At 57.1% G+C, this 23977-nt stretch overlaps 1 protein-coding gene across 4 annotated transcripts in view; it reads left to right on the forward strand.

Annotated features, from left to right (window-relative positions):
* Window positions 1–10192: 10192 nt before the first annotated feature.
* Window positions 10193–23977, forward strand: part of DUSP8 (dual specificity phosphatase 8) — a 47066-nt gene continuing 33281 nt past the window's right edge. Inside the window, exon 1 of one of the 4 annotated variants that reach the window (XM_068148338.1) lies at window positions 10193–10256. The gene's annotated coding sequence lies outside the window, so the exon portion shown is untranslated. Of the gene's footprint in view, window positions 10257–11348; window positions 11435–11854; window positions 11874–11949; window positions 12395–23977 lie in introns of those variants that run through there. The other 3 variants (XM_068148339.1, XM_068148340.1, XM_068148337.1) reach the window with 3 other exon arrangements.

The following is a 23977-nucleotide window of genomic DNA, read 5'->3' on the forward strand; positions in this document are numbered from 1 at the left end:
AGCTCTGTGTCCAGTGCTGGAGCCTCTATTACAGGAAGGATCTGGAGGTGCTGGAAGGTGTCCAGAGAAGGGCCAGGAGGATGAGCAGAGGGCTGGAGCTGCTCTGCTGTGAGGACAGACTGAGGGAGTTGGGGTTGTGCAGGCTGGAGAGGAGAAGGCTCCCAGGAGAACTAATTGTGGCCTTGCAGGATCTCCAGGGGGCTCCAAGAAAGCTGGGGAGGGACTTTTGAGGGTGTCAGGGAGGGATAGGACTGGGGGGAATGGGGAAAAAATAGAAATGGATTGAGATTGGATGTTAGGAAGAAGTTCTTCCCCAGGAGGGTGGTGAGAGCCTGGCACAGGTTGCCCAGGGAGGTGGTGGAAGCCTCCTGCCTGGAGGTGTTTGCAGCCAGGCTGGATGTGGCTGTGAGCAACCTGCTGCAGTGTGAGGTGTCCCTGCCCATGGCAGGGGGGTTGACACTGGCTGAGCCTTGAGGTCCCTTCCAACCCTGACAATTCTCTAAGTACACTTAAAGCAACAGAGCATTTCCCTTCCCCCCCTCTGTTAATAATTCTTTTCCTTTTCTGTCTGATTATCCTACACTTTGAAACAAAAATGATCCTGTCCTGTTCTGCAGGGGGGCTGGACTCCATGACCTCTGAAGGTCTCTTCCCACTCCTAACAACCTGTGATCTCTGAAGGTCCCTTCCAACCCCTAGCATCCTGTGATCCTGTGATCTCTGGAGGTCCCTTCCAACCCCTAGCATCCTGTGATCCTGTGATCTCTGGAGGTCCCTTCCAACCCCTAGCACCCTGTGATGCTGTGATCTCTGGAGGTCCCTTCCCAGCCCTAGCACCCTGGGATCCTGTGATCTCTGAAGGTCCCTTCCCACCCCAGCACCCTGTGATCCTGTGATCTCTGGAGGTCCCTTCCCACCCCAGCACCCTGTGCTCCTGTGATCTCTGAAGGTCCCTTCCCACCCCCAGCACCTTGTGCTCCTGTGATCTCTGAAGGTCCCTTCCCGCCCCTAGCATCCTGTGCTCCTGTGATCTCTGAAGGTCCCTTCCCACCCCTAACAACCTGTGCTCCTGTGATCTCTGGAGGTCCCTTCCCACCCCAGCACCCCGTGCTCCTGTGATCTCTGGAGGTCACTTCCCACCCCAGCACCCTGTGCTCCTGTGATCTCTGGAGGTCACTTCCCACCCCTAACAACCTGTGCTCCTGTGATCTCTGGAGGTCCCTTCCCACCCCAGCACCCTGTGCTCCTGTGATCTCTGGAGGTCACTTCCCACCCCTAACAACCTGTGCTCCTGTGATCTCTGGAGGTCCCTTCCCACCCCAGCACCCTGTGCTCCTGTGATCTCTGGAGGTCCCTTCCAACCCCTAGCACCCTGTGCTCCTGTGATCTCTGGAGGTCCCTTCCCACCCCAGCACCCTGTGCTCCTGTGATCTCTGGAGGTCCCTTCCCACCCCAGCACCCCGTGCTCCTGTGATCTCTGGAGGTCCCTTCCCACCCCAGCACCCTGTGCTCCTGTGATCTCTGGAGGTCCCTTCCCACCCCAGCACCCCGTGCTCCTGTGATCTCTGGAGGTCCCTTCCCACCCCCAGCATTCTAGGACTCTGTGATTCCTCTCCATCATCTGGGCCACGTTGCAAGCTCTTTGGGATTAAAGCCACACATCCTCCCCCTGCCCAGCCCCTCTGTCTCTTGGGGACAGTGCCAGTGTCCCCATCTCCCATGCCCTGCTGGAGAGATCCGCCCTGCTTGGCAGGCAGGCGCGGGGCTGCTCCGATAAGAGCAGAGCTGACACAAAGTTGGCCGTGACCCAGAGGCAGCCTTCCCTCCCCTTAACGAGTGTGACAAATGAGTTCCCATCATCCCTTCCCCTGACAGACCTTCTTATCTGCAGCAAAAGGGAAGCTGCTGTAATGAACCGGGGTGGGGGGGGATGGAATATGCAAGCAGCTGACTCGGCAGCATTTCCCCACACACCCCCCCGGGGCTGGAGAGGGTGGGCAGCTCTGAGCAGTCATCGTAGTTGTTAGCTGCTGTCCGTGATGTAGGAGGGGAAATTGCTGGGGGGAAGCAGGTCACAGGGCCACCCAGCCCTGCCTCAGCCAAGAGCTGGCATGGGCATGGGCATGGGCCTGCTGGAGAGGGTCAAGAGGAGGCCACCAAGATGGTCAAGGGGCTGGAGAACTTCTCCTGTTGGCACAGGCTGAGTGGGGCTGTTCAGCCTGGGTTAGTCTGCAGAGGAGAAGGCTGAGAGGGGATTTAATATAGCATAGAATCACAGAATAACAAGGTTGGAAAAGACCTCAAAGATCACCAAGTCCAACCTGTCACCCAACACCTCCTGACTACCAGACCATGGCACCAAGTGCCACATCCAATCCCCAATCTGAGGGCTGGGGGGCAGGAGGCAGGGGACAGGCTCTGCTCACTTGCACCCTGGCACAGGACAAGGGGCAATGGATAGAAACTCCAGCACAGGAGGTTCCACCTCAGCATGAGGAGGAACTTCTGCACTGTGAGGGTCACAGAGCACTGGAGCAGGCTGCCCAGAGAGGTTGTGCAGTCTCCTTCTTGGAGACTTTCAGGACCTATCTGGATGTGTTCCTGTGTGACCTGTGCTGGATTCTATGGTCCTGCTCTGGCAGGGGGGTTGGACTTGATGATCTCCAGAGGCCCTTTCTAACCCCTAACATCCTCTGATCTATGACCTATGATCTGCCACAGCATCCCACCATAGTATCCCTCTCCTCTCCTCTCCTCTCCTCTCCTCTCCTCTCCTCTCCTCTCCTCTCCTCTCCTCTCCTCTCCTCTCCTCTCCTCTCCTCTCCTCTCCTCTCCTCTCCTCTCCTCTCCTCTCCTCTCCTCTCCTCTCCTCTCCTCTCCTCTCCTCTCCTCTCCTCTCCTCTCCTCTCCTCTCCTCTCCTCTCCTCTCCTCTCCTCTCCTCTCCTCTCCTCTCCTCTCCTCTCCTCTCCTCTCCTCTCCTCTCCTCTCCTCTCCTCTCCTCTCCTCTCCTCTCCTCTCCTCTCCTCTCCTCTCCTCTCCTCTCCTCTCCTCTCCTCTCCTCTCCTCTCCTCTCCTCTCCTCTCCTCTCCTCTTCTCTCCTCTCCTCTCCTCTCCTCTCCTCCTCTCCCCTTCTCTGCCCTCCCCTTCTCTCACCTCCTCTCCTCTCCTCTAGACTTCTCTCTCCCCAAACCCACAGCTTGCTGTCATCTGCACACTTGGAGGGTGCCTCCATCCCCTCATCCACAGAGTGATCAAAGAGAACTGGCCCCAGTACTGAGCCCTGAGGAACCCCACTGGTGACCAGCTGCCAAGTGGAGTCAATTCCATTCCCCCCCCTTTGGCCCCAGTCACCCAGCCAGTTTTCACCCAGTGAGGAGTCCACCCATCCAAACCATGAGCTGCCAGTTCCTCCAGGAGGATGCTGTGGGGAGCAGTGTCAAAGGCTGAAGTCCAGGTAAAACAACATCGAGAGCCTTTCCCTCATCCACTGAGTGGGTCAGCGTCTCATAGAAGGACATCAGGTTAGTCAAGCCCTTCATAAACCCTATAAAGCATCAAAGCTGCTGCTGGAAGGCGGCAGGTTCCACCAGCGGTGCTGCGGGAGGCAGCAGAGAGCTCCCAGGCACCGCTCCGCGGCAGCCAGCAGCTCCTGCCCGGCTCCTGCAAGCTCTCTCCAGAGGAGGAGACTCCACAGCCTCTCTGGGCAGCCTGCTCCAACACCCTCACAAGCAAAGAAGTTTCTCCTCATGCTCAGATGGAACCTCCTGGGTGCCAGTTTGTGCCCATTGCCCTTTGTCCTGTGGCTGGGCACCGCTGACAAGACCCTGGCCCCAGCCTCCTGCCCCCCACCCGGTAGCTATCAATGATTCTAAGGCTCTGGGGGGCTCCTGCCCCATAAAGCAGCCAGGAGCAAGTGGCAGTGAGGTGACAGTGGGACTAGATGATCTTAATGGTCGCCAAGCAAAACAATTCTGTGGTTCTGAGGCAGCCCCAGCCCTCCACAGGGATGTGCCCTTTGGTGCTTTGGGTCCCAGGAGGGTCCAGCCACCACCACACCTTCACCCTCCACCCTGGCAGGGAGAGGTGGCCTGGGGACAAGCAGCAGCAGGGCTGGGTGGCAGACCCATGTGTGAGCAAACCCCAGCACAGCTCTGCTCCAGCAGGGACTTGGTGCTGCCAAACCTGTGCAAATGCCACCCCTGTGCAGAGCATCAAATTCCAGCTGTGGTGAACTGCTTTGAGTCTGGCCAATAAATGAGGCCCCACAGCTCTCCAGTGTCTAGGGGCTGGTGGTGATCAGCACGGTGAGCTGGAGCTAAAGCAGGTAATAACCTTCCAGCCCAGCACCAGTATCCACCCATTCCCACCCCGGGGGGGTGAGCTGCGTGGTGAGTCAGGGCTGGAGCAGCCCTCAGCCTGGATACCCAAAGGAAGAGTCACAGAGATGCAAATGACCACCCCTGCTCTTCTGTGGGGTGTGTCAACCACCAGCAAAACCCAGCCTGAGCTGTAGCTTCACAGCCCTGCTTCCCAGGAACTCCAGGGGCTAGGGAGCAGAGCCAGGCTGGCAGCAAGCAGCAGCTCTGGCCACTCTGCCCAGCCAGGTGCTGACGTCCTGGGTGACTTTGGCAAACTTCCTTCCCCTCTGTGCTTTTCCCTTCAACACTCTTTCACCAGGTGTTGGCTTCTCTGGGGACTGAAACATCTCCGTGAGGAGGAAAGGCTGAGACACCTGGGGCTGTTGAGCCTGGAGAAGAGCAGCTTGAAAGAGGATCTGATCAATACTCAGCAAGAGCTAAAGGGTGGGGGGCAAGAAGATGGGGCCAGGCTCTTGTCAGTGGTGCCCAGGGACAGGACAAAGGGCAGAGGGCACAAACTGGGGCCCAGGAGGTTGCATCTGAATGGGAGGGGAAAATTCTTTACTGTGAGGGTGCTGGAGGCCTGGGGCAGGCTGCCCAGAGAGGTTGTGGAGTCTCCTTCTCTGGAGAGACTCCAAACCCACCTGGGCATCGTGCTCCAGGGCAAGCTGCTGTGGGTGCCCTGCTCTAGCAGAAGGGTTGGACTGGGTGATCTCCAGAGGTCCCTTCTGGGATTCTCAGAGGAGGAACTGCAGACTTGCCTGGGACATTGGCACCGTGGGCATGCCAGGCTGCAGGAGGAGAGCAGGAGCTGGTGGAGCCTCCTCAGCCCTCCTGCTCTCCATCGCTGGGCGTGCAGGAGCTGTCGGGCAGGTTGGCCGGTGCAGAACCCTGCCGGGGGGAGGAGGGGAGGCACAGATGGCAGCAGATGCTCTCATCAGTGAAAATGATTGAAGCAAAACACGAAACAACACACACACACAAAGCCCACCCTAGCAACTGGTGAGCAGGCGAACAAAAAGCAGCATGGGGGGAGAGAAAAAGGCTCTAGAGCTGAGGGACTCCTGCTTGCAGCCCGGCTCCACGCTGCCCTCTGGCCTGGGATAAAGGCTTTCTCATCCCCAGTGTGGAGAAGAAAGACCATGCCTTGTCCTGCAGCACTGGGCAGTGAGTACTTGGTCTCAGAGACACTGATGTGAATCCATTCGGTGCCTCTCCCCTTCCCCTGCCCCTCTCCTTTCTCTCTCCCCTCTCCCACCGCCTTCAAAGGATGACTCTGATCCTGGGTGGCTTCCAGGCAGGCCAAAACCACTCTCCTCTCGCTGCCCAGGGCAAAGCCATGTGCCTGCCAGCACAGTGCTAGGGGTGAGGAAGCAGGCACGCATCCTGCACCTGAGGGCTGCTACTTCAAAGCCTTGGTGCTGCTTAGCCTCTGCCACTGGCCTTGGTTCCTCCCGTGCAAAGGTCCTGTTCCTCCACCCCTCCCAGCCCTGAACTTTAGCCCGTCACGTTGGTGCTCAGCAGCTGTGCCCCACGCTTGGCACAGCTCCCTGCTCCTGCCCAGCTTTCCCCAGGCATCTCCAGGGCAGAGGGAATCAGAGGGAAGTGATTCTGTGGACGATGGGGATCTTTTTGCCCCTCTTTCCCTCTGGCAGGAGCGCAGCCAGAGCTGGGGAGTGAACGCTCCTGAGGCATGGCCGAGCTGAATGGCACAGCATGCAGCCCTGCAGCCTGCCCCTGCCCCGATTCATCATGAGGTGCCTGCTCCTGCGAGCTCCACAAGCAGCCCTGTGCCGTGCTGGGGCCTGGCCACACTGTGCCTGGGCAGATGTTTCCATGGGGAACTCAGAGCCAGAGCTGGGGCAGCTCCCAGAGTGAAGCAGGCAGCTGCCTGGTGGTGCTGCAGGTACCTTGTGCCTGCTCAAGCACCTCAGCTGACTTCACTAACTGCAGTGGCACCACGTTGGGCTCTGCAGGAGTGTGCTATGCTTGGACTCACTGTGGATCTGCTGGGCTCCATTCTGGTCATGGGGTGAGAGAGCTGGAGACCTGGCTTCTGGGGAGGCCATGAGCAGGAGGCCAAGAAGGGAGCAATGTCCTTCCCATGCTGGGGTCATAGAATCACAGAACCATTTCAACTGGAAAAGGCCTCGAAGACCATAGAGTCCAACCATCATCTAACTACCAAGGCTGGTGCTCAATCATGTCCCTCAGCACCACAGCTCTGCCTCTTTCCAACACCTCCAGGGATGGGGATTCAACCACCTCTCCAGGGAGCCTGCTCTGGTGCTTGAGAAAGCTTCCAGATAAGAAGTTCCTTCTGATGTCCAACCTAAACCTGCCCTGGGGCGACTTGAGGCCATTTCCTCTTGTCCTATCAGTGGTCACTATGGAGAAGTGACCAACACCCACCAGGTTCCAACCTTGGGCTCCAACCTCCTTTCAGGGAGTTGTAGTGAGCCTGAAGGTCTTCCCCTCAGCCTCCTTTGCTCCAGGCTGAACAACCCCAGCTCCTCACCAGCCCTGTTCTCCAGACCCCTTCCCCAGCTACATTGCCCTCCCTTGAGCACACTCCAGCACCTCAGTGCTCTTTCCTGTAGTGAGGGCTGCAAAACTGAACCCAGTCCAGGGGCACAATCCCTTCCCTGCTCCTGCTGGTCACACCATTGCTGATCCAGCCCAGGGTGCTGTTGGCCTTCTTGGTCACCTGGACACGCACTGACTCATCTTCACACCCCCCAGGTCTTTCTCTGGTGGGCAGTTTCCAGCCCCTCTGCCCCAGTCCTGGAGCTTTCAGATGTGGTTGTGACCCAGGTGCAGGGCCAGGTACTTGGCCTCATTGAACCTGCACAGTGCCCCCACAGTCAATCTGTTTCTCCACAGCATGGGAAGGGAGATACAGAGCCTGGCAAACCCCTTCCTCAGCACCTTGCCCTGCTCCACTCTGGGGTGTGACAGTGAGGGTGGCAGGCTTGGTAGAGCCAGGCTTGGTAGAGCCATGCCAGCCTAAGGGTCAGCTCCAACTGCAGACTTCAGCATGGAGGTGAAGGAGGAGGACTTCACCACTGGAGGTGCCAACAGCCCTCTGGTGGGAATGCCAACACTGCCAGCCTGAGGGGGACAGGCTGGCTTGGCTGGGGGCACAAGAAATGGTTAGGGTTAGAACACGTAGCAGGGTAAAAGAAAATCCTTTGGCCATTTGGAGTGCTTGAAGGTTGGCAACAAGTCTCTGCTTTTTGATGGCTAAGAAAGCTGATTTGGCAGCACTTTCTTTTCCCTCATTTTGGTTTCTTTTGGGATCAGGTTCCCATTTCAATCCCTGTAGGCTGCAGGAGGCTCTGCTGCACACTTGGCCTGCTGTGACAGCCTGGGAAACCTTTCAGCCAGGGCTATTGTGTGGGCCAGGGTAGCCAACAGGGAGTTGGGATGCACCTAAAATCTGGGAAAGAGGGAAAAACAGAGTGTGGGGGGAGGGGGAATCATTTTTTCCCTGCTCTACCTGAATTCAGTGACTTTCCTTTAGCAATAAGAGACTTGCTGCATAATTTCTGCTGGGCTCATGATGGTTGTGATGGGGAAGGGGTAGGGTGTGGGGGGGTTGATGCTGGCCCTGGGACTGAGACAATAGATTCACATAGGAGCTGGGAGCAGGAGGCTGCTTTGTTCTGCCTGCCTGCCCATAGCAGCATTGCCCCAGCTCTCCCTGCTCCATTTCCCCAGGGGGGAGAGGGGGTTGTGATTCAGAGCTGCTGCTCTCCCCACCAGCACACCCCAGCCACCCTGAGCCACCTGGGTGTGCTGGCAGCACTCACACAGCCTGGCTGCCCTCTTCCACCCAGCCACAGGCCCGCACCCCAGTGCTGGGATTTCAGGTCGAGCAGGATTGGGATCTCCGCGGGGTTAGCTGCCGGCTCCGGGAGGCAGGGGAGGTTTTGCAAGGCTCTGTCTCCGCCTGCTCCTGGCCCCAGCCGTCCCGGGAGCAGCTCAGGAGCAGTGAATCATTTGTTTTGGTTTCTCCTCACCAGGCTCTTGGCTGCAGTGCCCGGTGCAGCAGCGGTGGGCGTGGGAGAGATGCGCAGCTCGTGGGGTGGCACCTCTGCCACCGGCCCTGAGAACTGGTGTCCCGCTGGGGCCCAGCTCTGCCACAGCATCCCCTCCTGGTTGCTGCCACTAGGGATTCTGTAGGGGTCAGACCTCCTAAACCCTCACCTCCCAGAGGTGAACCATGGGGTGGTTGAGGAGAGGTTTCTGGAGACAGAGGCTCCAGAGGGAGCTTGGTTTGATCTCTTACTGGAATGAGGAACCCAAGGCAGGCATCTGGCACTCCTTTGGGACACTCCATCCTCTGCCCCTTTGAGGCCACACCTTGAGTACTGGGTTCAGGTTTGGGGTCCTCACTACAAGAAAAAACACTGAGGTGCTGGGGTGGGTCCAGAGAAGGACCATGGGGCTGGAGAAGAGCCTGGAGCACAAGTCTGGTGGGGAGCAGCTGAGGGAGCTGAGCTGGTGTAGTCTGGAGAAAAGGGGGCTGAGGGGAGACCTTCTCACTCTCTGCAACTCCCTCAAAGGAGGCTGGGTCCAGATAGGGGTTGGTCCTTTCTCCACAGTGACAAGCAATAGGATGAGAGAGAACAGCCTCAAGCTGCACCAGGGGAGGTTTGGGTTGAATATTAGAAGAAACTTTTCCACTGAAAGGGTTCTCTGGAACAGGCTCCCCAGGGAGGTGTTTGAATCCTCATCCCTGGAGGTGTTCAAAAGCCACAGAGATGTGGTGCTGAGGGACATGGTTTAGCACCAGCCTGGGAGTCTTAGAGAGAGTTGGACTGGATGATCTTGAAGAGCTTTGCCAACCAAAATGTTTCTATGATTCTTCCTCACTGCCTCCCCATCCCTTCCTGCCACCAGCCCAGCATCCTTCTCCCATCCCCTCCCCTGCCCCACACCACCAGTTGGCCAGGGAGTGATCGTCCTGACAGCCAATCTGGGATGCTTGTTTGGCAGCAGTGTGCCAGGCCCAGGGCTGCAAACATAGATTTTAACTGTGCTTGGAAAAGAAACTGCTGAAATCCTCTTCCTTCAGCAGGCTTTGTGAGCCCCTGGCTCTCTGCCTAGACAATAGCTCTTACAAGGAAGCTTTGGGGTTGGCCAACTCATTTCTTTCACCTCCCTTTTTTCCTCTGTTCACCCCTGAAAAGAGGTTTGGGAAGGGGAGGAAGCAGCCCCAAGGTGAAGCAAGAGGAGTCTTAGCTTTGACCTGCCTGGGGTGCTGCCCATAGCTGTGAGGATGAAGCTGTGCAGGATAATCTGAATGGAAGGGAGACCACAGCTTTGCTCCAGCCATGCCAGGCATGCTCCTGTTCCCACTCCCCCAAAGTCCGTGTGCTCCAGAGCTGCTCCACCTCAGCATCTCACCATCAGCTATGGCAGCTGGGTTGAAATCCATGCTGTCTGGGTAGAGTGGCCCTGGTTTTGCGTGAGGTTCCTTGCTGAGTGAGCTGATTTTCAGTGGCAGGAGAAGGTTTTGAGCTCAGCTCTCCTCCTGCAGGGGGGACAGCGAGGTTTCACAGCATCCCAGGGTTCCTTCCCTCTGGTGCTTCTACAAGAAATGACCAATTCTGGGCAAGATTTTGCCACCAGTAAGGGTGGGAGCTCGACTGCTCTGCTGAGCAAGCTGCTGGCTGCCTGTCTGGAGAGACAAGAGTTAATTTTAAAGCATCCGGCAGCAGTATCAGCAGGGAGGAAGGTTCCCTTGATTTCCTAAGCACAACCTAAGCTCCTAAACCCTAATCCCCCTCTAAGCTGGAGCTGCCAGGCCGGGGACAAGGACAGAGAACAACCCCTGTGACACCAGCCAAAGTGGCCACACAGCTGTTCAGTGACGCCACAGCAGGATGGAGGTGAGTCCACTATGCCCAGGAAGATGATCCACAGGCCAGGATCCTCCTTCTCCCCCCTCCCCCCAGCTTTTGGGCTGTTCTTTGCCATGCTGTCCTCTGAGGACATGCTTGCATTGATGGCCATTGTTTGCCAGCCCAGGTGCTTCACAGGGAGCCCTGGGGGGCTGTCTCAGCAGTCACCCAGCTGCTCCAGGTTGGGTGATGGGGGTGTCTGAGGTGGGCACGGCTGGCATATGAACCACAGGCAGGGTGCTCTGCCGGGTAGGAGGGGTGGCCCTGCTTGTGGGAGAGCTTCAGGTTGAGCCTTGCCAAGCACAGCGCCCGGGAACCATCGCATCATGGAATGGTTTGGGTTGGAAGAGACCTTCAAGACCATCTGCCCCCCACCCCCCTTGCAGTCAGCTGGGACATCTTCAGCCAGAGCAGGTTGCTCAGAGCCCCCAGAACAACCTGGGCTTGGACCCTTCCAGGGACGGGGTCATCTTCTCCAGGCTTCTCTGCCACCACCCGAGCTGGCCTCGGACGCTCCGGGGACAAGGAGCCACCTATGGAGCAAAAATCCATCAACACAGCGGGTTTGCCAGGAGCAGCAGGATGCTGGAGGAGAGGGGGAGTCCCCCAGCAACCTCCACAACCAGGAGGGTCACCCCGAAAACAACAACAACAACAACATCCCGCCCCCCCCGCCCCCAACGGTGTCCCCCAACCTCCCTGCTAGGGAGCATCCCCGGGACCCCCCCCGCAGCAGCCGGGGATGAGATAAGAGGCTGAGCTGGTGGTAGTAGGGGGAGGGGGGGGGAATCATCATCTCCCGCTCCCTCCGCGCCTCTCCGCGCCCGCGGGGCTGACGTCACCCTGCCCCTGCTCCGCTCTCGCTGATTGGCTGAGGGTGACGTCAACGCTTTGCCTTTTTTTTTTTCCCCTTTTTTTTTTTTTTATTATTCCTTTCCCCCCTCCCCCCCCCCCCGTTCCCGAGGCATGACCTCATCGCATTCCCGGCGGTGCGCGGAGCGGCGCGGAACAGCGCGGAGCAGCGCGGAGCCAACCCCCCCTCCTTCCCCCCCCCTTCCCCCCCCCCCCTCCAACGCGGGCTCCGCGCCAGCGGAGAACCCGCGGAGCGGGGGCGGCCGCGCAGGGTCAGTGCCTCACAACCCCCCCGCCCCGTCTATAGGTGCCGGGTCAGTGCATCCCCTATAGGTGTCGATGGTGGGGAGGGGGGGGGAACGGGAGGGGAAATGGGGGGGAAAGGGGGGACGGACAGCCCTTCCGCACGTGCGGAGCCTGCGGACAGCGCGCAGCGTATGGATGTGGGTCTGCATGTATGCGTATAGATGTGGGTCTGCATGTATGCGTATAGATGTGGGTCTGTATGTATGCGTATAGGGGTCGGGATTGCTTTAATGTAAAGACAAAAATGGGGAGGAGAAGGGGGGTGGGGGGGGGTGGGGGTGCTGGGAAGGGAGAGGGTGGAGAGAGGGGAGGGTGTCCTCTCTCCGCGGGTGCGCATGTCGGGGGCACTGCGCTTGTTTTGGGGGAGGGCTGTTGAAAATCCTCCTCCTCTTCTCCCCCCCCCCCCCCCACTTCTGCCTCAGAAAGGTGCGTTTGGTGGTGGCGCAGGTGAGGAGGGGGTTCGGGATGGAGGGAAGGGTGGGAATGATGGAAGCGGTGTGGACTGCGCCGGGTCGGTGTGATGATGATGATGATGGTGATAGTGATGATGAAACTGGTTGGAGAGTCGCTGCCGTGTCCTTGGCGTTTAAACGCAGCCGGCATGTGTTTAGCGGGGGCGGGGGGGGAGGTTGGATGCAACACTTGGAAGGCGCTGCCGGCCAGGAGGGGGTTAAGCTGCCCCTTTAAAATCACCCCCCTCAGTGTGCATGGACCAATTGATGTCCTCCCTCCCCCCAACCCCCCCAAAAAAATTATTACCTAGCGCTCCGCGGTGCTTGCTGGGCTCAGCCCTGGTTGCTGTCACAGCTCCCTGCTCATTTCCCCTATTGATAAATAAGTTCCTTCTCCTTCCTGCTCCCCCCACCGCCACCCCCTTGCCTTTTCTCCTCCCCCAGAATTAAATTCCTGAGCAGGAGCAGAAGCTGATGTCAGTGCTTCAGCTGGCATTGGGGCAGCTCGGTGCACAGGTCAGTCAGCGGCAGCGGCGGTGGCGGCGGCAGGCAGTGCGGTGCGGGACGCGGTGCGGTGCGGTGCCGTGCCGTGCCGTGCCAGCCTTCCTCGGCAGCTCGGGATTGGGCTGGGCACGGATGCGTTTCTCCTTCCTTCCCACTGCGGTCCTTCCCAACAGCTCCCTGGTGGGAGCTGGGCTCTGGCACGAGCGTGTTGTGGAAGAGACCGTCCCTATCCTAAGCAGCTAGTGGTGGTGTTGACAAACGGCTCGGGCACAGGGCTGGACCTCCGATTTGGGGCATCAAAGCACCTCGCCCCAGGAGGTGGTTGGGGTAGCCAGGAAGCCCTGAGCAGGTAGGGCTGAGGATTGCTGCTGGCACTTCAGGGGCCATGTTAACCTTGAAAGCAGCTTCCCCCCGGTGCGGGGTTTAACGCCCGCTGGCATTGTGCTGTCCTCCCGCACCGAGGCGAGAGGCTGGGGGCACGGCTGCCGATGCGCCCGAGCGTCGCTGCGGACAAGCTTTGTTTTGGGGAGGGCTCCATGCTTGGGAACTGGTGCTGCTGGGCTCGGCCTCCCCTCTGCCAGACGGGTGGGTGAGCTGCCGGAGGGTGCCTGTGGCAGGAGGACTCTCTGCAGAAGAGGTTGGTTTGAGGTTTTGGGGTCTGGCTGGGCGGGGGTCCTGCGCTCGCTTTGGTTTTCCTTGCACTGCTTCCCCAAAATGGAATTCCCAAGATGCTTTCTCTACAGCACTGAGAAAAGCCTCCTGGTCATAGCTGCAGGTATTTGGGGTTTTAAAGACCTGCAAGGATTGTGGAGGGGTCTCATCCCCAGTTTGCCTGGCACAGGCGTGTTGGTAGAGCCTGGACATGTAGGACCATCTGAATGGCTGGGACAGGAGAGGACAGTTGGGTGCAGGAGCAGCAGATGGATGCCCAAACACCTCTTTCCCGTGGCAGCAGGCAGAAATTCCTGCCCTCTGCCCATCAGCAGCGAGCTCAAGCAGCACAAACCAGGGGCTGGAGGGTCTCTGAGGCGAGATGGCAGCAGCTCACCCCAAAAGGCTTTTAACCTGGCAGAGTTGCCCCCCGTGGATTTCAATTGTCCCTGCCTTGATGCATGGCAGGGAGTAGGGAAGGAGAAGCTGGATCTAGCCTTGCTGTTTCAAACCCAGCCTGCGAGCTGGGCAAAGCACCCAGAATTCTTTAGAAGCATTCACTGGGTGCTCAGCATGGAGATTGTCCTTGCAGATACTGCACCACGCTTGTCTGCAGAGCGGGTTCGTGCAGGCTCCTTGCCGAGAAAGCCACAGAGGTGCCTGCCTCTGGAGAGCTTAGATGCACCAGGAATTAATCACAACGTCACTATTCCTCCAAAGCACCCCTAAGGGCTGGGCAGGTCTGAACAGTAAGTGACTGTCCCAAGTGGACCTTGGGAGGTGGGAGAAAATGAGCTTCTCCCCCCAAAAGACTGGAAACCCACTGCAGCTCCGGATCTCTGAAACGACTTCTCTTGGCATGGCTACGAGCAAGCCCTCGCTCCATCCCTACCCCTTTCCCTCTGCACCAGCTGCTTCCACCTACGTCAGAGACAGGGAGTGTGTTGTAGGTGCTTTTCCTCTTTGGCTTTGCTTCGTTGCCTTTAAGTGAGGCTGCTGGTAGGGATCAGAGGTTGGGCTCTGCGGCGCGCAGCTCCCGCGGCCCTGGGCGCAGGCAGGTGCAGAGCGTGTTAAGGCTGTCAGGGGTGGAAGGAGGAAAAGGAGGTGCTCCAGCTCTTGGCAGCTCTGATTTATGGTGGGAGCTCCGTCACACTGAATCTGTTCCAGCAAACGGAGTCTTGGAGGGAAGGAAGTGATAAAGAGAAGGAGCTTGCAGATTCAGACTCCTCTCTGCCTGCTAGGACAGCTGGGAGGTTGCACCAAGAGATCTTTTAGCCCTCAGTTCCAGGGGTAATGGCAGCATGAGGGAGGAGATGTCTGCAGAACCCCTCAGATGCTCCCAGGTGGGTCTCACCTCACTCTTTTAACTTGCTGCTATGCAGAGAAGCTGCAATGCCATCATCCTGTGAGGAAAGCTTCCAGCAGCTGCTCTGCATCCTCATACCCTCTGGGGTTTAAAACCTGTTTGTCAAGCTTTACTTTTCTCCTCTGAAGATACACCTGTCCCACCTGATGCCGAGTGGGAAGGAGGCACCTGATGTAATTACATGGCTAGGCTTGGGGAAGGGAGGTGAGTGGCCTGGGAGCAGTCATTGGATAAGAAGCTAAACCAGCTCTCCACTCAAGATTTTCTCAGGCTTGCTCAGGAGACCTGGGCCTTTGTCATGTGCAGAATTAGAGCACAGCCAGGATAACACTGGCAGTGCCAAGATGCTCTGCACTGGTGATGTCAGGGGCTACCCTCAAAGCTAGAGAGCAGTGGCAGTGCAGGTTCCCAGAGGAACAGCAAGTGGTATATTGCACCTTGGTGATGGCCTGATGGCTTTGCCTGCTCCTCTGGTGGAGGAGGAGACCATGGCATGTGTCACATGCCTGTGGGAGAGCTGCTTTTTAAGAAGCTAGGCAAGAGCTGAGGCCATGGTGGAACATACCCAGCTCTGGCCAGGGCAAGGTGCCTTGGTTGCCCTATCTCCTCTTCAGCATGAGGTCATGGAAAGGAAAACACCGTCTTATCTCTTCCTCTTTCAGGGGATGTTTGTAGGCTTTCTATCCCCAAGCCTTTGGGTCAGTGCTGCCCAAGAGGCTCCTTTGACTCTCAACCATCTGCACTTTGAGCAAGGAGAGGAAGAATGCCAATTCTGGGGGGCTATGCCCAGCACAGAGCCCTACCCAGCCTAGGCTTGGTTCTGCAGGATGGTTTGCTCCATGCCTCTGCTATTTGACTCTTCCTCTGAGGTGCTCTAGACCCAGCTGGACAAGGTAGCCTAGGCAGGTGTGCAGGGGGGATCTCCTGCTGCTTGGCACAGAGCTCCTCTGAGGGGTTTGCTGTGCTGGATCTCCAGTTTCCAGAAGTGACAAGCAACACTTGTTTGCATGGTGCCTTGGAAGGATCAGGATTTCAGAAGATAGGTGCAGTGGTAGCCCAGACTATGACTGGAGTAGAACCTGAAGGTATTCACTAGAAACTGGTCCAGTACATGAAGAGTCTTATAGCACCAAGAGGGAGCAATAAGAGCAAAGAACTTCAGGGAGTGTCTGCAGGAAGGTGAAACAAGTGATGCATTTTGCAGTGACCTCAGTGAAGAACATCCCAGCAACCTATCTGGGGCTGGAAATCCTGCCTTGCTTCCCTCTTTTCTTCCCACTCCTCCAAGCTGTTTGCTGGGGGGGGGGGGGGGGTGGTGGAAACCCTCACAGGTCTTGTTTGCCCACCTTGTTCTGTACATGCTCGACTCACCTGCCTTGGTTGTACCTTTTCAAACCAAGCCTTCAGGTCTCTTGGGGCAGAGACTTTGTGTTCTTCAGGAGTTTCTCCAGAGCCCTTGGGGGTGCTGCAGCTCTTTGTGCAGCATTTCTGCCTGCTGACTTATAAGGACCACCATTTCTGAGCCTGCTGGTGGCAGGGAACAAGTCCTTTGGCAACAAGAAGGGCAAGACAACCTGTTCTGGTGTTGGTGTTAGCTCTGCTTTAAGGGAGAGAGGGGTTGGACCAGCTGGGCTCCTGAGGTCTCCTTCAACCTAAATCATGCCACGGCTGCTCCAGAAATAGCCAGCAGCCTGCTGCTCCCAGGCTTTCATAAAGTACCTGCTGGTAGGCAGTGAAGGAGAGGGGACGTGAAACGAGGTCCTTTGATCCTGTGTCGAGCTTCCAATGACAGCATGCCCCTGGCATCCTCCAGCCCCTCCACAAGAGGTGTCCTCCAGCCCCGCCGCTGATGCAGTGCGTCCTTCCGCTCCGGCCCCGCCGCTCCGCCTTACTCACCCGCCCCGGAGGTGTGTGGTGTGCCTCCATCCAGGGCTTCTCACCTCACCTTTCTTCTGCCTCCTCGTGGGAGGAGAGCTGTGCCTGGCAATTCAGCTGATGCAGCAGAAGCTCTGCTGGAGATTTCAGCCCTGTTTGTCGCGTTAAACCCTGCGCCTGCCTCGGCCACACATCTCCCGCTGCACCCCAGCCCCTCCTGGCTGACACCAGGCGCTCTGCTCCAGACAAAGAGGGTCCAGCGGTCTCTGGGGGTGTGCTGTGGAAAAGAAGCAACCACCAAGTGCCTCCAGCGTCACCTGATTGTTTTGGCGTTGCCTCTAACAGCCCTCATTTCCAAGCTGGAGATGGCAGCCTGGTCCTGCCCGAGCCGGAGCCTGAGTGGAGTTATTCAATGCCATCTTCATCTGCCTTGGCCGGCAGCCCTGCGCGGGGAGCGGACGGGCACAGCCTGAGCCTCGCTTGGCACTTGAGGCTGTTGAGTAGAGGGCTGGCATGGAGAGGGTGCCAGCGCTGCTGACTTGTGAGCTAGCCTGTGAGAAACCAGGTTAACTGCTTTGCTGCTGGCTGAGGACCTTGCAGAGCTGTCCCCGGCAGCTTTGCTAGCTCAGCAAGGGCTGAGAGCTAGGAGCCAAGCCAGCTTGGAGCTCTCCTTTACACCTCACCTGCAGCTCACCTCAGCCTTGGCTCTTCTGGTGGAAAGTTAGAAGGACATGGCAGGGCAGGGAGGTGACCCAGAGGGACAAGCCTCCAGCCAGGGCTCCCTGAGTTCTTCTGTGGGGTGGTGAGGGGACAAAGCACCTCCCATGCACGGGGGGAGGTTGACTGCTGAATAAAGCAAAGGCCCAAATGCAAATCTCTGACTGGGCAGAATCTCCCCAGACATGTCCTTTTGTAAAGCACTACCAAGCATTGTGCCATTAAAAATAGATCAGCGTGTTCTCCACTCGCTGCCTGAGTGCTGATGCCTCTAGTTCTGTGTCATCCTTGCAATCCCTTCTGCTTTGAGCTTGGCTGCCTCTTTGTCTGGCACCTGAGCAAGGTTCATTCAGCAGTAAGTGATACAAAGATAAGCATGAGCTCAGTTGGAGTCTAGCAGGATGGGGCAGGAAGGTGAAGAGAACTGAACTGGTCCTTGCTGGGGGGGTCAACCAGCAGCCCTAAAGGCTTGATGTGATCACCCATGGTCAGAAGCAGAGATGAATGAGACCTGCTGGCATGGGAACAAGTTGGAGGATGTTAAAGCTCTGAGTGAACACCATGATAGGGCTTCCTCCCCTCTCTCCTCTCTCCACGTGGCTTGAGTTGGAAGGGACTTTAAAGATCAGCCAGTTCCAGCCACTCTGCCATAGGCAGGGACACCTTCTACTAGACCACAAAGCCTCATCCAGTCTGGTCTTAAATACTTCCAGAGATGTGATGTCACACCTCTATATGTATGTCACAGAGTCCCAGCATGGTGGCTATTGGAAGGGACCTCTGGAGGTCATCTAGTCCAGCAGGGTCAGCCACAGCAGCTTGCCCAGGATCACAATCTCTGGGTAGGTTTGGAATGTCTCCAGAGAAGGAGACTCCACAACCTCTCTGGGCAGCCTGCTCCAGGCCTCCAGCACCCCCAGAGCAAAGAAACTTCAACATCTGCCGGGAGCTGGTGAGGGGAACATTGCTGCTCATTTCCCACAGTGAATGAGTCCCTGTAGTTTGCTGCCCAGAGTAGCAATGAAGCTGTGGATGAAGAGGGAAGGCTCATGCTGCAAAATGCTGCAGGACCCAATGCTCCATAAAGAGGCCAGGCTGTAGAAGAGCTATGGCTGTGACTTGACATGGGCAATGGACACATGCTTGTCTGGGCTGGTGAGGATGGAGGAAGACCTGCAGAGTGCTTTGTTTGACCCTTTCCTCAGATTAAGGGAACAAAACCAGCTGGCCATGAGTCACAGCCCCCAAAGGAAGAGGAGAGAGTGGGGCAGGGCCAGCAGCTTGGGCTTTGTCTGCCTTGTGTGTTCTTCCTAGATAAAGGTAATCCTCTGAAACCCAGGGTTGATGCCTCCTCATTGGAGCTGTGGTGAGAGGTGGATCCTGAGCTGGCAAGCACTAATTCATCCCAAACCTGGGAGCAGTTTGGCTATTGTGTGCGCAGAGGGAATTCAGTGAGCCTTCAGCCAGGTCAGAAGAGTCTTGCAAAACCTATTTACTGCCCTGGGGAGTATCTTATCCCGTGGAAAAGCAGTGTAGCTCCTGGCATTTGAGCTGAATTCTGGGTCTCCTGAGGAGGGCCAGAGCCTGAGCGCGTGTAGGGTGACGTAAGTGTGGACGTTGACCTCTGCTGGCTGGAAGCCTGGGCTGGGAGCTGCACTTGCACCTCAGTTTGCACCAGTTGTCATCAGAAAGTGTGTAAAACCCTTCCTGGGGCAGCAACGTTGTTGTTCTTCAGGGCCCTGTTTGTCACTTGGCTGTGGGGACTCAAGATGCTGTGCTGGGCAGGTGCCAGTGGATCATCGCCCCCTGTGTTTGCTGGGTGCTTGCCTCACCCATGGCTGTCCCTGGCACTCTGCTGAGATGGGAAAGCTCATGTGGCTTGGGATGGTCCTTAAGCAGTGAAATGCTGCTGTGTTTATCTGTAGCCTTGAAGAACCACAGCTTAATCCTCTGCTGTCTTCCACTTAGCATGGAGGTGGGGTGGGCAAATAGTACACAGGTCCTGGAGACCCTTTCTCCAGGAGGCTGCAAATGCACCCAGCAGGTATTTATGGTGTCTGGTGTCCTAGGATGAGAGAGACAGACCAGCTCTGCAGAAACATCTCACTGCATACCTTTCTGGGCTGCTTTTGCCTGCTCTTGTTGCAAAAAGGCAAACAAGCCCCTGGAGATCCTCAAGCTAAGCTTGTTGGGCTCATGGGATTGTGATGGGGCAAATTAGGGGAGGAGTATCAGGCAGTGGGCAGCATTAGGAGGACTAGATTTCCCTTCTGCAGTGTGGCATGTCCCCTGTGTGCCAAGCTACTCAAAGCAGAAGCTCTGAGGTGAGAGCCTGGCCAGCTCTTGTCTTGGCAGGGTGAGGATGGAAGTGGGATAGCTTTGGTATTAGAAAGCAGCTTGCTTGGGAGCTCCATCCCCAGCATGAGCAAGGGCATGGAGAACCTTTGGTCTTGGCTTTTGTAGGCTTTGAAATGAAAGCTTGTGTTTCTGCTGAAGGTAGAAACCATCTAAATCATGTTAGAGGCTCTAGTCTGAGAGGAGCAGGGGTTGGCCTTGTCATCTAGGGTCCTGCTAAACAACCTTCCCTGCTCTCTGTCCCCATTGCCTTTTCCTGATGCCACCTCCAGTGCAGTCAGAGATTGTTCTGGGAATGGACAGGCTGCAAATCCTTAAGGCACATGGATCACTTTGGTGGAAGCAGGGTAGGAGGGGATTGCTTGCAGTCATTGCCCATCCAAAGCTACTGGTGGTGGGAGGGGACAAGAGACAAATACCAGGTGGTGGGAGAGGATGAGGAACCCTCTTTGCTTGGCTGAACTTCAACCAGAAGAGCTGGTGTGCTTTGTGGGGTGAGGGGTGCATGGCAAAGACCCTTCCTGCAGCTAGGTAAAACTTGTTCCTTATCCCTTTGTTCCCATGGCTGAGCTGCTCAATGCCACCAGCCACCTACCCAAGGCTGACCACCCCATGCCAGCCTCACCAGGTGCCTCCACACCGTGCCCCTCACCCAGTGTGAATGCACCACCTGGCCTTTGCTAAAGGACATCCTGGCCCTTTGGCCATGTCCTCCAGTGGGGGAAAAAACCCCTCCTGTCCCGAGGGCTGCAGGTGCAGAAGGGAAGATGGGAGGCGAGCAGGTGCAGCTGGGGTGCCTGCAGCTCTGTGCAGGGCTCCTCACCGTGCTGCTCCCAGCCTACGGGGATGGAAAGGAGACTGCGGCACAGGGAGGAGGAGGGGAAAAAACAACCAGACCAAAATCGGGAGCTGAGCAAGAGGCTGGTCCTGAAACCCTGCTGAAGGAGCAGCAGCTGCCTCCTGCGATGTGCTGCGTGGAGAAGGGGAGGCTGCCCCTGCCCCCCTTCCCAAAGCCCTCCATGCATGGAGGGCTGAGAGAGGCTCTGCTTCCAGGGGGAAGCTGTCTGCAGAGAGCTGAGGTGGGGATGTGGGCTCAGCAGGGATGAGGCTGGAGAGGGAATGGGGATGGATGGGGCAGTCCTCTGCCTGTCCTGGAAAACCCCGGGTGGGTCTGGGGGGGAGAGGAGCCAGGGCAGTGGACTGTATCACCATCTTCCCTCCGTCTTCATGCTGCTGGGGCTTGAGAGATGTCCCTCCCCGTCCTTAAGGTTCACCAAGGAAAGGTGGACAAGCAGACTCGTGCCTGGATTAGTGGATGTGGACAGTAGGGTTTCCTAGCATCGTTTTAAGGAGGAAAAACGGGGGGGCGGAGGGGGATGCTCTATTCTTTCCATCCTCCAGCAGAGAAATCTTTTGTGCTGCCTTTTAAAGGGACCTCGAGTAGCTGGTAAGGAACCATCGGTGGTTACATCACCTCCACAGCGGCTACTGCAGGCACCTGACAGCTTTGTCCCACTGCCGCCCCGGGGAGTCATTACTGCTCCAAATTCCTCACCCCTGGAGAAAGGTTTCCTCTCTCGCTGGGGGGGGGGGGGGCGGGGGGAAGAAGCCGCTACGCAGTTTCCCATGCTGTGAGTGGCAGGGGGAGATGAGGAGATGGGCTTGAGCTTCGCAGCAGACGGATTAGAGCAGGGGGGACATGCCTTGGAGGTTCCCAAGCCCACCTCATTTGCTAAGCTGGGTTCAGCAGCCCGCGGAGGACCTCAGCATCTTTCCCGGGGCGAGCCCAAGGCGCTGCAGTAGCATCGCCTCGGGCCGGAGACGCAGCCGTTGCCTGGCAGCTGCGGGTTTCCAGGGAAACCAGAGGAGCTAACTTGTTAATGAGCCCCACGTCCCTGATTGCTGCTGCAAAATAATAATAATTAGCCATCGGCCCCTGATTTAGGAATCCCTCAAACAGCAGGAGCCTGCCGAGGGGAGCTCGCTAAGTGCCCAGGCCCAGGGACCAAATGGGATGAGGAGGGAGGAAAAGTGGGGAAGGGCTCGGAGCAAACGCCACGGTTTACATCTTAACCTGGCTCTGGAGAGCTGGGGCTGGTAGGGGGTCTCCTGCCAGAGTCCCAGTCAGTGAGCCTGGGCTGGGGGCAAGGCTGACCTGGATGAATGGAGGAACCCTGGTCAGGCAGCATCTCATTGCAAGGCTCAGAGGGCTTTGCCCATGCAGGCTACAGTGCTTAGCTCAGTGCTGCTGGTCCCCAGTGGAGGTGGCAGTTCTTCAGGAGCAGCTGCTTTCCTGGGCACAAACCAGCAGGCATTCCTCTGTGGTGCTCATATCCCTTGGGAAACTCCAGGGGGAGATGCCAGCTGGGGGGAGTGTGCTGTAGGTCCTGTCTCGCTTACAGGATGGGAAGGTGTTCCTGGGGTCACAGCTGCTCCCCTCAGGCAAGCAAGGGGAGCACCTCCTCAGCTGCACCATGCATGGAGAGTAGAGCTCACCAGGACACAACTCCTAGCTTGGTGGACATGCTGGTTAGTGAGGTTTATGGGCTGCTACAGAGACATGCTGGCCTTCTAATTGATGTCTCCAGGACAAGAGAAACCAGATCTGCACCCTCCCCATAGCACATCTCTCAGCTCTTGCACATCTCTTGTGCAAGACAAGAAGAGGCTGAGGGAAGTGGCCTCCACCTCAGTGACCTGTGTTGAGGCAGCAGAGGGCTGAGCTCCCGAGGTCCATCAGGCCACACAGATAAGCAGCCTGGGGCATGCTTGGGGTTTCTCCCTCTCTTGCTTGGCCTGACCAGAAGAACACCTGCCCTTGGCCCAGCTTGCCACACACACCTCTGTCATGCTCGTGGCTCCCATGGCCAGCGCCCCTCACGTGACACAATACACCCCTGGAGGTGACACAGGGGACAGAGTCCTGAGGAGCAGGCAGTTGGCCCAGCCCCTGTGCTAAGCTCTGCCCATCTTTCTGTCCCTCAGCTGCAGTGTGGCCTCTCCTGCTTGGCTGTCCCCATTCAGCTAAGCCATGTGCCCATCTCCTCATTACAGGCACTCCAGGGAGAGGTGGAATTAAAGGATTATGGTAATGTTCTTCAGGAACACTCAAGAAGATTAAGATGGCTTTAATAAACTGATAAGAGAGGGACACAGCTATGTTTCTGAAACCCTAATTTAGGTTCCAGGTTAACCTTTTCCCCTGGTCTCCTGTCACCATGGTGAGAAGCCTCTTACTTCAGCAGTGCTCCATGGCTATGCCTGTTCCTTCAGCTTCTCTTCTGATCCATCTGAGCAGAAGGACAGCTTTCTTCCTTTTCTCATTGCCTTCCCAAGCATGGAGGCATGAGAGCCTTGTTCTCCTCAGAGACCACCTTACATACAGCCTGTGAGATACTGTGAAGGTCTTGTAGGCTCTACTGGTATCTACTGGGATACCTGGTAGTTGGGGATAGACTCACCACCCCTCAGTTTGGCTTCAAAATGTCCTGTGGCTGCTGGCAGAGCGGTGGCACATCTGCCTTTGACCTGGCTGGACATACCCTTAGAGAAGTCCTTGTGTCTTGGATCTAATGGCAAGGTTACAGCTCCTATCACCATGCTATGACACCTCCATCCCTTGTAAAGAAAGAGAAGCAGAATGGACTAACCTTGCCCTGTCTTCCTCAGGCAGAGCTGGGAGTGGGACCTGGCTGCTGTGTGTGCTACCAGGTTCACTTGGGCATGCTGGAGTGGACATTCATCTGGTTGTCCTGCAGGAGGGCAGCTATTAGCTGAGCTGGGAAACCTCTTTGTCCATCTCCTCCAATCTCCAGGGGTGTGGTGGAGTCACCATCACAGGAGGTGTTTAGGAAGAGACTGGATGCTGTGCTTGGTGCCATGGTTTAGTTGATTAGTGTTGGGTGATCGGTTGGACTTGATGATCTCAAACGTCTCTTCCAACCTGGTCTATCCTATCCTATCCTATCCTATCCTATCCTATCCTATCCTATCCTATCCTATCCTATTCTCCCATGCTTCTGGTCGTCTGCCAGAACTTCACACATGGAAGCCCTTTTCTGAAGGGGTTTCTCTCAGGGCAGTTAGGTGATGGAGGATCTGTTCTTTCCCAGACCACTTTGCCCAAAGCTCCTTACCTGGAGAGCAGACACCCCCTTAGCTGCAGAGGTACAGCACAGTGCATGCCCTCATGTTGGATCACTCCTTCCACTCCAAACTTCCCCTCCCATCCCCCTGCTGGGGGATTATCCCTGCCTTTTAAGTCTGCTGACTCGCTCCCATCCCCTTTTGCTTTCTTGGATGCGATCGGAAGAGCCAAGAAGAATTCACAGCTTGGTGTCCCGATGGGGATGGGATGCAGAAAGTGGTTTGGGGAGTGGGGTGTGAAAGGGAGCTGGAAGGGGAAGCTGGCTCATTTGCATCCTTTCTGAGTGCCCTGGCTCCATAGCCAAGTGACAGCAGGGGGGCTTCTGGCAAGGCAGCAGCGACGTAATGAGGTGTGTCATCTCCCAGCAGGAGCCAGCCTCGCTCCCCTTCACACCCCCTAATTAGAACTGTTTCCATTTTGAAGCCCCCCCTGGAGCAGTGCTGGGGGGGGGGGGGGGGAGCAGGGTTCCTGTGGCAGGGGGGAG

This window comes from Melanerpes formicivorus, unplaced genomic scaffold (genome assembly GCF_026170545.1).
Source record: "Melanerpes formicivorus ecotype bairdi unplaced genomic scaffold, bMelFor1.0.p_v2 SCAF_16, whole genome shotgun sequence".
NCBI lineage: Eukaryota > Metazoa > Chordata > Aves > Piciformes > Picidae > Melanerpes > Melanerpes formicivorus.